The sequence below is a fragment of the Setaria viridis genome, chromosome 3, assembly GCF_005286985.2.
Source record: "Setaria viridis chromosome 3, Setaria_viridis_v4.0, whole genome shotgun sequence".
Classification (NCBI taxonomy): Eukaryota; Viridiplantae; Streptophyta; class Magnoliopsida; order Poales; family Poaceae; genus Setaria; species Setaria viridis.
The window spans coordinates 15,301,446-15,314,497 of record NC_048265.2 but is presented as its reverse complement, the minus strand read 5'-3'; the positions used below and the strand labels follow the sequence as shown (position 1 = coordinate 15,314,497).

General features: G+C 47.5%; 1 non-coding gene across 1 annotated transcript; it reads left to right on the top strand.

Annotated features, from left to right (window-relative positions):
- Nucleotides 1-217: 217 nt before the first annotated feature.
- Nucleotides 218-356, top strand: LOC117851063 (small nucleolar RNA Z247). The gene has a single exon (XR_004639434.1). It is a non-coding gene; the product is annotated as a small nucleolar RNA Z247 (small nucleolar RNA).
- Nucleotides 357-13,052: the final 12,696 nt, after the last annotated feature.

The window sequence follows — 13,052 nt, the reverse complement described above, 5'->3', positions numbered from 1 at the left end:
CAACTCGATGACCAAGGACATCCTGGTCCACGTTCTCTCCCTGGGATCTTCGGCAGAAGTCTGGAGCGAGCTTGGGAGAATGTTTGCTGCTAATACCAAGGCGCGGGTTTCAAATCTGCATATGCAACTTGCCAATCTCAAGAAGGGAAGCATGTCCACGGCAGCTTATTTCAACAAGATGACAAGTATCAAAGATGAACGTGCTGCTGTGGGTAAGGCCGTCAATGATAAGGAGATGGTGCAGTTCATCATGAATGGCCTCGACTTTGATTACAATCCAATTGTTTCCTCAATCCTTGGCCATGCTGATTCTATATCATTGAGTGACCCTTACTCTCAACTAGTGGCATATGATATGCGGTTTGAGATGTATCAGGAGAGTCAAGGAGGGGGGGGGCGCATTATCAGTCGTCCGCCAATGTGGCAGGACGTGGTCGTGCACCGTCTCGTGGGCGCACGGGAAACAGCCGTGGAGGTCGCTCTCGTGGCTGTCGTGGTCCATCATGCGGCGGCAGTAACAACAACAACTCTAACTCCTTTCCCAAGCAGGGTAGACCAAGTTCCAAGCCCATCTGCCAAATCTGCAAGAAAGCAGGGCATGAAGCTCCATCATGCTGGTACCGCTATGATGAGGACGAAGATCATCATAACAGCAAGACCGCAGGCAGCTACGGCAGGATATGGTGTTGACACTAATTGGTATGTGGATAGCGGAGCTACTGATCACATTACCAGTGAGCTAGACAAGATGAGCGTTCGTGATCGCTACAACGGTCGTGACCAAGTACAAACTGCAAGCGGAGCAGGTATGGCAATTAAAAACATCGGGCGCACTACCTTACATACCCCTGTTAGAAATTTGCATCTTGATAATATCCTTCATGTTCCTACTGCACACAAAAATCTTGTTTCCGTTCATCGCTTAACTTCTGACAATAATGCTTTCCTTGAACTTCATCCCAACTATTTTCTTATCAAGGATTAGGGAACGAAACAAGTGCTCCATCAAGGTAGATGCAAAGGTGGCTTGTATCCCCTTGTGTCCAAGGAATCAGGAGGGATCGAAAGAAGCAAGTTTATGGGGTTAATAAGCCGTCGTCCTTTAGATGGCATAGCCGTCTAGGCCATCCATCTTTTTCTATAGTTGATCGTGTTCTTAGAGATAATAATCTCCCTTTCATTAGTGATAAAAGCATTGAGTCTGTGTGATTCCTATCAAAAGGCTAAAAGTCATCAATTACCTTATGGTGTCTCCAACATTGTGTCAAATGCGCCCCTTGCTCTTATTTTTTCTAATGTCTGGGGTCCAACACCTCTTTCTGTTGGCCGAAATTCCTACTATGTGAGCTTCATTGACAACTTTAGCAAGTACACATGGATATACCTTTTGAAAAAGAAATCAGATGTGTTTTAGGTCTTCCATAATTTCTAAAATTTGGTAGAAAAGAAGTTTGATAGAAAAATTATCTATATGCAAACAGATTGGGGAGGAAAATATGAAAAACTTAGTTCTTTCTTTGATAAAATTGGCATCTCTCATAGAGTATCTTGCCCTCACACCCATCAGCAAAATGGGTCTGCAGAAAGAAAACATCGTCATATTGTTGAAGTTGGCTTCTCTCTCCTTGTCCACGCTTCTATGCCCTTAAAATTCTAGGATGAAGCTTTCCTAACAGCTACATACCTCATCAATCTTCTTCCTAGCAAGGTCCTTAATTTCTAAACTCCTGTTCAGCGCCTACTCCATGAATCACCAGGTTATACTTCGCTTCGCACCTTTGGTTGTGTCATTTGGCCGAACCTACACCCATATAACACTAGAAAACTTGCCTTTCGCTCTACCAGATGTGTTTTCCTTGGCTATAGCTCTATGCACAAAGGATTTAAGTGCTTAGAATGGTCGGGTTTACATCTCTCGGGATGTTGTTTTTGATGAATCAGTTTTTCCTTTTCTACCCTTCATCCCAATGTAGGAGTCCTTCTTCGCAAAGAAATCTTTTTGTTGCCTGAGCATCTTACTAATCTAGGGGGTTTTAGTAGTGCTAACCCTTTGTTTACTGATATTTCCTCTGAGCATGGTGCTGAACAGGAAGTTTCTGAAGACAACAGGAGCCAAAACGGAGCTTCGACGCGTGGGAGGTGCAGGTCGCGCCTCCAACCGCTCCGACCAGCGCGTTTGTCGCGCCTCCGACCGCTCTGACCAGCGTGGTCTCACCCGTGTCCAACGCGCCTCCGCCACCTGGCTCGCCCGCTGTGTTGAACTCCCATGCGAATATGGCTGCCCAGGTGTGATTCTCTACGCCTCCTAGATCCGGTGTGCCAGCGCCTTCCTCTACAACAATAGGCGCTGTTGCGGCTTCTGGTGGTTCTGCTGCATCATTTGATCTGACACCGGTGCATAGGGCAAGGACAAGATTGCAGAGTGGTATAGTCAAGCCTAATAAGTTGTATGATGGTATGATTAGGTGTGGACATCTTTGTTCTACGGAGAACCAGAAAGTGTCCAAGAAGCATTGGGTAGTTCCAAGTGGAGAAAAGCTATGGAAGATGAGTATACAGCATTACTTCGCAATCAAACATGGCATCTTGTACCACGTCAAGAAGGAAAGAATGTAATTGATTGCAAACGGGTATACAAGATTAAAAAGAAGGCAGATGGCACGATTGATAGATACAAAGCTAGGTTGGTGGCAAAGGGGTTTAAACAGTGATATGGTATTGATTATGAGGATACCTTTAGCCCTGTTGTGAAAATTGCCACGGTCAGGCTGGTGCTATCTATTGCAGTGTCATGAGGATGGTGCTTGAGGCAACTAGATGTGCAGAATGCGTTCTTGCATGGTGTTCTGGAAGAAGAGGTTTATATGAGACAACTGCCAAGTTTTGAGAGTGCTAATGCACCACATCATGTGTGTAAGCTTGACAAGTCTATCTATGGGTTAAAGCAGGCGCCAAGAGCCTGGTATTCACGACTTAGCTCAAAATTGTTAGATCTTGGGTTCAAACTTCAAAATCTGACACCTCTCTCTTTATTTATGTAGAAAGGAGCATATAACAATCTTTATGTTGATTTATGTTGATTTATGTTGATGATATTATAGTTATCAGTTCCTCACAGGAAGCTATTGCGGCGCTACTTCAAGACCTTAAGAAGGACTTTGCGTTAAAGGATCTTGGAGAATTACATTATTTCCTGGGAATTGAAGTAAAAAGAGAAAGAGATGGTATTCATCTATCACAAGGGAAATATGCAGAAGATATTTTGGCTGTGTTGGTATGGTAAAGTGCAAGCCGTCGCCCACACCTCTTTCTAATGCTGAAAAATTATCATGTCATGAAGGTTTGGCGCTTGGACCAGAGGACAGTACTCGGTACTGGAGTATTGTAGGTGCTCTCCAATATCTTACTCTCACAAGACCTGACCTTGCTTATTCAGTCAATAAGGTTTGTCAATTCTTGCATTCTCCTACCTCGGTTCATTGGACTGTGGTCAAAAGAATCTTGAGGTATGTTAAGTATACTCAAGAAGTTAGATTAAAAATTTAGAAATCCAACTCATCTCTTGTCAGCGCATTTTCTAATTATGATTGGACTGGTAGCATTGATGATAGAAGATCCACCGTCGGATTTGCCATATTCTTTGGAGAAAATCTTATCTCGTGGAGTGCAACAAAGCAAGCTAATGTGTCACGTTCAAGTACAGAGGCAGAGTATAAGTAAATGGCAAATGCTACGGTAGAAGTAATATGGTTACAATCCTTGCTAGCAGAACTTGGCGTGCATCTTCAGGAACCGCCGATTCTATGGTGTGATAACTTAGGTGCTACATACTTATCAGCTAATCCTGTTTTTCATGCAAGGGCCAAGTATATTGAGATAGAGTTTCACTTTGTTCGTGAACGTGTAACAAATAAGCAGCTGCAGGTTTGGTTCATACCGGCAGAAGACCAATTGGCAGATGGATTTACAAAAGCGCTTCCTGTTCGCAAGTTGGAAAATTTCAGGAACAATCTGGATCTTTGAGTTAGCAAAAGCTTCGATTGAGAGGGGCTGTTAGAAGTAGATTATGTTTCATGTAATCCGAGTTCAGGTTGTTGGGCTCGGTAGCTTAGGTGTTAAGCAATTCAGGAGTCGTAGATATGGTTCGGTTGGCTTAGAGGTAGAATAGAACTCAAGTGTATCCTATAGAATTACGACTGAACCTAATCTACAACTACCTGCAGTTGTAATCTTTTGAAGGTTATTTTATACGCCTATATTAACACGCACCGTGACAATACCAGGTAGGCAACCACATTCCTTCCCCCTGCACTTTCGATTCGAAGGACAACATAAATGCCAATGGCGTCAGGGAGCTGCCTGCCGCCTCCGTTCAATACTCCAGCAAAGGATAGCAACGGTTCCCCAGGCTCGCCGTCGCTGACCCCATGCCCATGTTAACTGCACATGGCCGCCCGGGCGTCACGGCCCGGCTAATCTCCTGTCACTAGCCGGATGGCCCTCCTCCTTAGACTCGTTCCTTCTGCTCCCAACAGCTGAGCCGTCTCGTCTCCATGCTGCATACCTGAATCGTCTGGTGCCTTTGCCGTTCTGCCCCACTCTGATCACACAAGTTGGAGCTCTTGGTGGTCTTCGCCGCTACAGAAATGCTGCAGGTTCAGTCTAAAAAGAACCATTTATATCTTCACCGAGTTACCATACTGATACAGATCAGCAGTTTACCGAAACATGACTACTGCGGGTGCGGTAAAACTATAGATTGCTTTCTTTAGGACCAGCGTGCAGTGGATTGTCGGTTCGTTCTTAAAGGCAAGGCTATAGGAACAACAGCAGCAGCAAAACGCTACGGAGAGCCTGCAGTTTTGTTTCAGGGCATGTAGAGCCACAGGTGAGTTATCGGCGGGCGGCCATCTGCCAGCCGCGTGGAGCAGGAGGCGCAACAGTGCGGCGCTGTTCTCCCCTGCACCGCTCCACATGCGGATATGACAGGGACGCTTCCGGGGCAACAAGGCAGGAGCCATGTGGGGGGTGCACACCGGAATTGATCGCGCGATCTCGCAGTGATGGGACTCGCAGGGGGCTCGGTGACGTCGCCGTCCGCCTCCGCTCCAGGTCCCCTCCGGAGTCCGGACGGGCTGGGATCTTTCGATCGGCCAAATCCTGAAATCCTCCAGGAACGAAGCGCACCGCCGCTGCCTGTTGCCATGGGAATCTTTCTCTCTCTCGTTGTGGCCGACGCCCAGTGTGACTTGATTTGTTTACGGGTAACTTTGCTCGGACAGACGAGACGCAATCATGAGTTCGTTATACAGTTGGGAGAATACTGCTTGTTAGCTTTCCAGGGTTGCATGCACGGTTGCATATCTGGTGAAGTGGTGATGGTCGGCCGCTCACGATTGCTAGGAATGTGCTTTGCTTGCACACGAGAAGATGGGTGATCTGGTCGAACATATCCTAACAAGTTTGCTCTCGAAGCACCTCCTCAACCCGGAATTGAAATTAGATAACGACGATGCCCCTCAACATTTGAGCTTTTGGTGAATGTGGCAATGCCATAGGCATGCATCGGATCCGATCGTCCAGAAATCGTCTTAGGATCCGATACAAATCAGGCCACTGGGAGACTACACGACTGAGCGCCTGAGAACTCCATGGGTCCTCGTCGTGTCCACGGCAAGCTGCCAAGCTGTCTGGCAAGTGGCATGTGGTGATGTACAATCCGGGCAGTGGAAGAACATGCATGGTCCCGACCGCGATCGCTCGTGCGCCCCGGCCGGGCGAAGCTAGCGTCACTGGCCGGCGTAAATTTCTGACGTGCGACCGATGCGGATCGATACCGGGCTAGGAACAAGATCGAACAATAGGTCGCTGGCTGGCCGAATCGATGGAACGAGAGCAGCTCGCAGCTGTGGAATAATCGCAGGCCGGCTTCCCTTTTGCGTTATCCACCTCAGATTTTTTCGCGTGATGATGAAAGGCACGTCCATGCGGATCCAATCCTTTCGGTCTTGCGCTTTGATACGGTTTTTTAATTTTCCCGTTGCTGTCTTTTGCTTTCAGCGTCGTTGGACCATTGCGGTGTGGTAACATGGGGTTCGTTAAGTCCAACTACACTACACTAGTAAATTGACCTTTAGTCCCGATTGGTAGGATGCAAATCTCCCAAAAATCCATCCGGAATAAATCAACTGGGACAAAAGGGGATCTTTTGTCCCGGGTCACTCAACCGGAACTAAAGACCTCCTACCAACCGGGATAAAATAGGTCACCACCCGAGGCGCTGCAAAAAAAAAAGGAAATCCTGGGAGGGGGACCCCTACACGCGCACGTCGCAAGGCACAAGTCACGCGATTTTTCACGCGAAATATGCGCGTGCGGGCTGCGTGGGATTCGAACCCACAACCTCCAGCCTCGCGCGTAGCTTCCTTGCCATCCCACCTACACACCACATCTAACTACATAGGGTATGCTATCCTTTTGTATTAACTCGTGGGGACCCTTTTATCCTGTCTTTTATCCCGGTTGGAAACACCAACCGGGATAAAAGGGTTCAAGGGATTTACTCCTGTTTCAGTCACCTCGTTGGGGACCCTTTTATCCCGGTTTGAAACACCAACCGGGATAAAAGGGGGGGTCTTTTATCCCGGTTGGTGTTTCAAACCGGGATAAAAGGCCTCTCAGGATCTTTTTTTCCCACTAGCCTTTACAACCGCGATAAAAGGTCCTGGTTCGTGAGCCTCCTATCAGTGACCGAGCTTTAGTCCCGGTTGGTGAACCTTTTGTCCCGGACCAACTTTAAACCGGGACAAAAGAGGGCGCATCGAAAGCCAATTCTCTACTAGTGTCTAACTGAAAACGTCCGGTAGAATACCGTTGTGGATTAGACTCCTCGCAACAAAAGATAGCAGGGCGAGCCCACCCCGGAAGCTTTATTTGCAGGGCAGTTTTTAAATAATTTGAACACTTTGTGCAAAAAGAAAACGGTATGACAAACTTACGTGTTGGTAGCAAATAAGTTTGCTATACTCAAGATTGCTTACTCAAGAACAGTGAGAGCAATTTTCGTAGCTTACTTTGCTCTAAGAAAAATTGTTACTAGCTTAGATTTCCGTCGGCATTCGGCAACATATGTGTGAAACGGCATTCACTGTTACAAGGTTATCGAGAAGTATCTGCGAATTTCAACATCAAAGTGAAAAGGCAGGGCAGGACTTTCCATGCTGTCTGTTTCATTGTCCACAAGGAAAAACACAAAGGTTGTCTGCTTCACACGGATTCGGAGTGGGGGGACCAGGAAACGACTAGAACAGTCACAGGCCTGACTAAAATCAGCCCAGCGGTCAGCCCAACTTTGTTGAAACCAAACATGACCCGGCGCAATTTCAGCCCACTTCACAAACAACAGGGATAGGGAAAATTGAGAAGTTTAAGGGCCGGATAATGCAAGGTGCTTAAATTGAAACATATTTAAGCACACATTAGATACCGGTGCAAACTTAAATAACATGGTGAGAAACAGTTTTTTTTTTTTGGCTAGGCACCATCTGAGCCAGCCAGCCAGGGATGGAACTAGGAGTGGAAGATTATGGGGGCTAGATAAGTTCCTTCATGCATCAACCACTAGAATCTTTAAAGACCGAATCCTGACCTCAAGATCGGGCACCTCATTGGGCCACGTCGCTCATTTTTCCTCGCCGTTGAATTTTGATCGGACTGTTGAAAAGCGAGCGTATCCTATAGCATTTCCAGAGTCTTCCGGAGCGCCGTCTCGCTCGACCCGTTGGCCGTCGCCGTCGCCGTCGCCGCTTCCCTCCCTCGCAGCCGCGGCCCCACGTGATGGGCTCGCCGCCGGCGCTCTCCAGACTGCAGCTGTGGCGGGGAGCCCCTACCACCGGTGCTTCTCCGCCGTGCGCTCCCAGGACAGGGCCGCGCGACCCACATGGAGCTAAAGGCGCGAGGTGGCCGGAGGTGCACGGCGCAGAGGCACAAGGCACCTGGCGGCCACACGGCACGGGGGGCAGATCGCCAGGAGAGAGCACGCACGTGGTCGGAGGAATGGCGCTTACTCTTGTCGTCGCCTGCCTCTACTCCTCCCTCCGGTCAATCCCGACTTTCACTGCCCATCGCTCGCGGAGGAGCCGCGGTGTCCGCATCGGCCCCAAGCAATACACACACGACGGAGCAAGCAAGCAGAGCCAACCCTTAGCAGATCACCCGCGCCCCGTGCGCCCTCCCGCTTTGCAGAGCACGCCGGCCAGCGCCCCAGGCGGAACGGCCATCAATATGGACGACGCCCAACAGCTACTCGACGAAATGCCTCCAAAGCAAGCTGCTCACTGAAATAACACTGCGCCCAAACGTCCTCAGCCCTGGAGCAGAGCAGCAACAGGCCAACAATATCCTCGGCCATGTCGTACTGACGTTCGATGAAGTCGTCTTCTCCGTAAGCAATGTGTCGTTTGATGAAATTCTGAGTGCGTGATGGAGAGGCCGGCTATGTACGTTCACAGCATGGTAGACTGGCTGGGTAGCAATGTCCACTAGCAGCGGGTAGCACTCACCGGAAGCACTGTGTGTGCCTCATCCTCGCCGTGTGTGCTTTTGGAGTTGTAGACGCATCAGCTTGCGAACAACTCATTTTGCAAGCTCTTGCCCCTTCAAAGCCATCTGCCCATCTTGCTGCCACATCTTAGACAAGCTGAGATGCCCATGGTCTATACATATTTTATGAAATGCTCAAGCTTGGATTGGATCAGAATATTCATAGTCATAGCTGTGGCTGATGAACGCAATCGATAGGAACTGCTATAAAAAAAAGATCAGACCCAACTACCCAAGTCACTTTCGTTAAGCCTGGATATTACTATAGGGAAATTGGAACCGATGAGCATGGCTTGGATTCGAATTATTTTTAGTAACATATAATATTCGAAAAATAATTTACAGTGCTGCAATCTAGGACTTCTTCTCTGGCCAGTTTATTCAACGGAGCAAAATAGTCAATGCAAGTCACTAAGATTTAGTTTAGTTCAAGTATCACTATATTCACCTTGATCCCTACAAGCACTATGCAGGCATCTTGCCCGTTTACATCTTAACCTTTTCACTAATGTTGCATTCACTTACAGAGCTGTTGCTACTCAATGCAAGTAGTAGCAGCTCAGATAGCACCGATGGAAAGACAGGACTGCTTAAGCTCCAACACAGTCTATGATTAATATGTAAGCGTTAAACTATGCTGCATCTATACTATTGTTTCGCCTCTGTCTGAGTCTTGATAACCAGGTAAGTCTTGAATGAATGTTTACCTCATATATCAGTAATCGATGGTAAAGATTATATGACTTAACATACTCAGGAAGAAATAAAGCAGTATGAACGTTGATTAATTTCCTTCATTTGCCTATATCCATCATAAGCAAAGGACAGTCCAAGTTAAACAAGTTGTATGAAAACGTTCCCTGCCTAATAGACGATCCTTCAGGCGTATTACAATGACAAAGCTCCTTCACAAGAAAGAGTATCTTTTCACGTGGACAATACCAACAAGCCACTGATCTCAAGCAGTACACTGAGACTCTGAGAGATAGTTCGCCGTAAGCGGTGACTACAGCGACAAAGGCCTTATCATACCCAATGCCAATGAACGATATGAATAATGCAAAGTTCTGCCAGAGAATGAGGTATACATAAAAAACCACATCAGCATCACAACTAAAACAAATGGCTTGTCCACAATTTTTTATTAGCAAGTACCCACAAAAATGTGTCTTAGTATCATACACACAAAAGATCAAGAAATTTGGGTTCAGAGGACCATTCTAAACCTTTAAACATAAATATACACTTAGTGTTTCAAAATTATACAACTAAACATCTAAATGTCAAATAATACTAACAAGTCAACTATGTAGCCCCAAAACATGGTATTTGCAGCTCAAATACACTGTGGAACACGAATTTGAGGAATTGTCACAATGAACATCTTCCTTATTTCCTCTTCTTTCGTACTAGTCATGCCAATAATCTTTTCTGCTAAACAACAAAAAATATGATAAAAAAATAAGACAGATGATAATATACATGCAATCATAAGAGTATGAGAAGATTCATATACTCTGCAAGATTCATGTTGATTCAATAATCTAAAAAAGATAGACATATGTCCTTATATATTACAATTCAACATAGTTACTCTAAATTAAAATATAATAGGGCACAAAGAGTTCACCTCGTGCGCTAGTAGGCTCAAGGCTGGGCGCGGCAATGCCGCGCCTGGGTTTCTAGTATGCACCTAATTTCACTAGTAGAGAATTGGGCTTTAGTCCCGGTTGGTAGGGTGCAAAGATCCCGAAAATGCATCCGGGATAAACCAACCGGGACAAAAGGGGGGGTCTTTTATCCCGGGTCACTCAACCGGGACAAAAGACCCCCTTTTATCCCGGTTGGTAATACCAACCGGGATAAAAGGGGTCACCCACGTCCGGCGCCGAAAAAAAAAAATTTCCCGAGCTCCCAGGAGGCCCCCCCCCACACGCGATTTTTCACGCGAAATATGCGCGTGCGCGGTTCGTGGGATTCGAACCCACAACCTCCAGCCTCGCGCGTAGCTTCCTTGCCATCCCACCTACACACCACATCTGACTATGTAGGGGATACTATCCTTTTGTATTAACTCGTGGGGGACCCTTTTATCCCGGTTGGAAACACCAACCGGGATAAAAGACCCCCTTTTATCCCGGTTGGTGTTTCCAACCGGGATAAAAGGGTTCGAGGATTTAATCCCCTTCCAGCCACCTTCCAGTGACCTCGTTGAGGGACCCTTTTATCCCGGTTTGAAACACCAACCGGGATAAATGACCCCCTTTTATCCCGGTTGGTATTACAAACCGGGATAAAAGGCTCTTGACCCTTTTATCTCGGTTGGTGTTACCAACCGGGATAAAAGGGGTGGGTCTTTTATCCCGGTTGGTGTTTCAAACCGGGATAAAATACCTCTCAGAGTCTTTTTTTCCCACTAGCCTTTGCAACCGGGATAAAAGGTCCCGGTTGGTGAGCCCCCCACTAGTGACCGAGTTTTAGTCCCGGTTGGTGAACCTTTTGTCCCGGGCCAACTTTAAACCGGGACAAAAGGGAGCGGATGGAAAGTCGTTTTTCTACTAGTGTTTCTTCCTAATCTACTAAAGATCTTCAATGGAAAAATAAGGCCATGAAGGAGCCATCTACCTACTGCATAGTCTCCTTATGACCTCATCCCTGGACATCTATGTTCTGAATTTGCTCATCATGGTGGCCTGGTTTGTTGTGAACAAAAAGAAAGAACAACAAGGAAGGGAGGTGGGCCAGATCTAGACTCGAAGGGGTTACAACCTAGGTAGATTTACAAATTTTGATTGGTTTGAGGATCTTGAGAGATAGACTAGATTGTGGGTTAGATTAAAATTCAAATTGCTAAAAAGCCAGTAAGTAAGAATAAAATACGATCTATTTGTGCAGGACTTTGAATTTTGTAAAAGGAAATGAATTGAGTTTTGGACCGTTAGCCTATTTAATTCATATGAGTTTTAGGCTTTTAGTCGGTTCTGTTTATAAAACGACTAATTTTCAGTGACTTTTTTTTTGCGAATGAGAAAAACTCTAGGGGGTGTTTGGATACACCCCGCTAAATTTTAGCACACGTCACATTGGATGTTTAGATGCTAATTAGAAGTATTAAACATAGGCTAATTACAAAACTAATTGCACATATGGAGTCTAATGCGCGAGATGAATCTATTAAGCCTAATTAGTCCATGATTTGACAATGTGGTGCTACAGTAACCATTTGCTAATGATGGATTAATTAGGCTTATTAGGTTCGTCTCGCGAATTAGCACAGGGGTTTTGCAATTAGTTTTCTAATTAGCTCATGTTTAGTCCTCCTAATTAGCATCTGAACATTTCACGTGATACTGCTAAAGTTTAGCACCTAGTATGGAAACAGCCCGTAAGAATAAATATGAAAGGAGATAGCCAAGGTTCAGCAAGTTTAGCGGTTAGCCAAGGTTCAGCAAGTTTAGCGGTGGGAACAGGTGAGATTCTACGGCATGTGCGAGCACTGTACATACCTCTAGTGATAGCCGAGGCCTACGTAATTTTTGCCCCACCTAAAATTTTCAGTGGTCCGCCACTGATTGTACAAGTGTACACGCACAGAGTCCTTACTGCAGACGACGTGCACAAAAACTGTGGCTCTCATAGGCCCAACGAAGCCGAGTCTTCGGTGACAGATACCGTGCTTCGGTACAGTCTTTCTGTTTGATATATAGTGCTAAATTTTAGCACAGTGCTAAATTTTAACACTCTCAAATAGAGTGCTAAACTTTAGCACTTGGGGCTGTTTGGATACTGTGCTAAAGTTTACCACCTTTGGTGAGAAATGACCCAAGTGCCCCTCCTTTTCCCTCTTCCCTTGCTGGCGCACTGCCCCCTCCACCACAAGCTGGTCTGCCCCGCCTCGCCGCGCTCCTCCCCGTGCTCCCTTTCCCCCGCTCGCCACCCGCGCAGTCCACCCGCCGCCGCCTCCTCGCCTTCTCCCTCCCGCCACCACCGCTGCCACCTCCCTCCCCGTTCCTCTCTCGCGCCCCGACGGAGGAGGCATGGCCAGGCTCCGCCTGGTCCCTGCGGCGGCGAGCTCCATCCCTAACGTCCACGCCCCCTCCAGATCTGCGCACCGGCGGAGGAGGCATGACCGGGCGGAGCTTGGCCCCCGCGGCGGCGAGCTACATCCCCGACGGCCGCGCCGGAGGTACACCTCCAGCTCCCGGATCCACTGCTGCCGCCACTTCTCCCCTTCCATCGGTAGGCCCGTGATAGCCGACTTCGGCTCTAGCCCCATCGGCGCTGCGCCGTCGCAGCCGCTGATGCTCAGCATCGCGCGGACCATCTCCTTGAACAACGCCGCCAGGATGGGGTTCTCCGCGGTACTGTCGCCGGTTACGGCTCCCCGGCAGGCGGCTGACCGCCGCGGCGCCGGTCGGGTCCCGGGCTGGCGGCTGCCCGTGAGGTGGTGG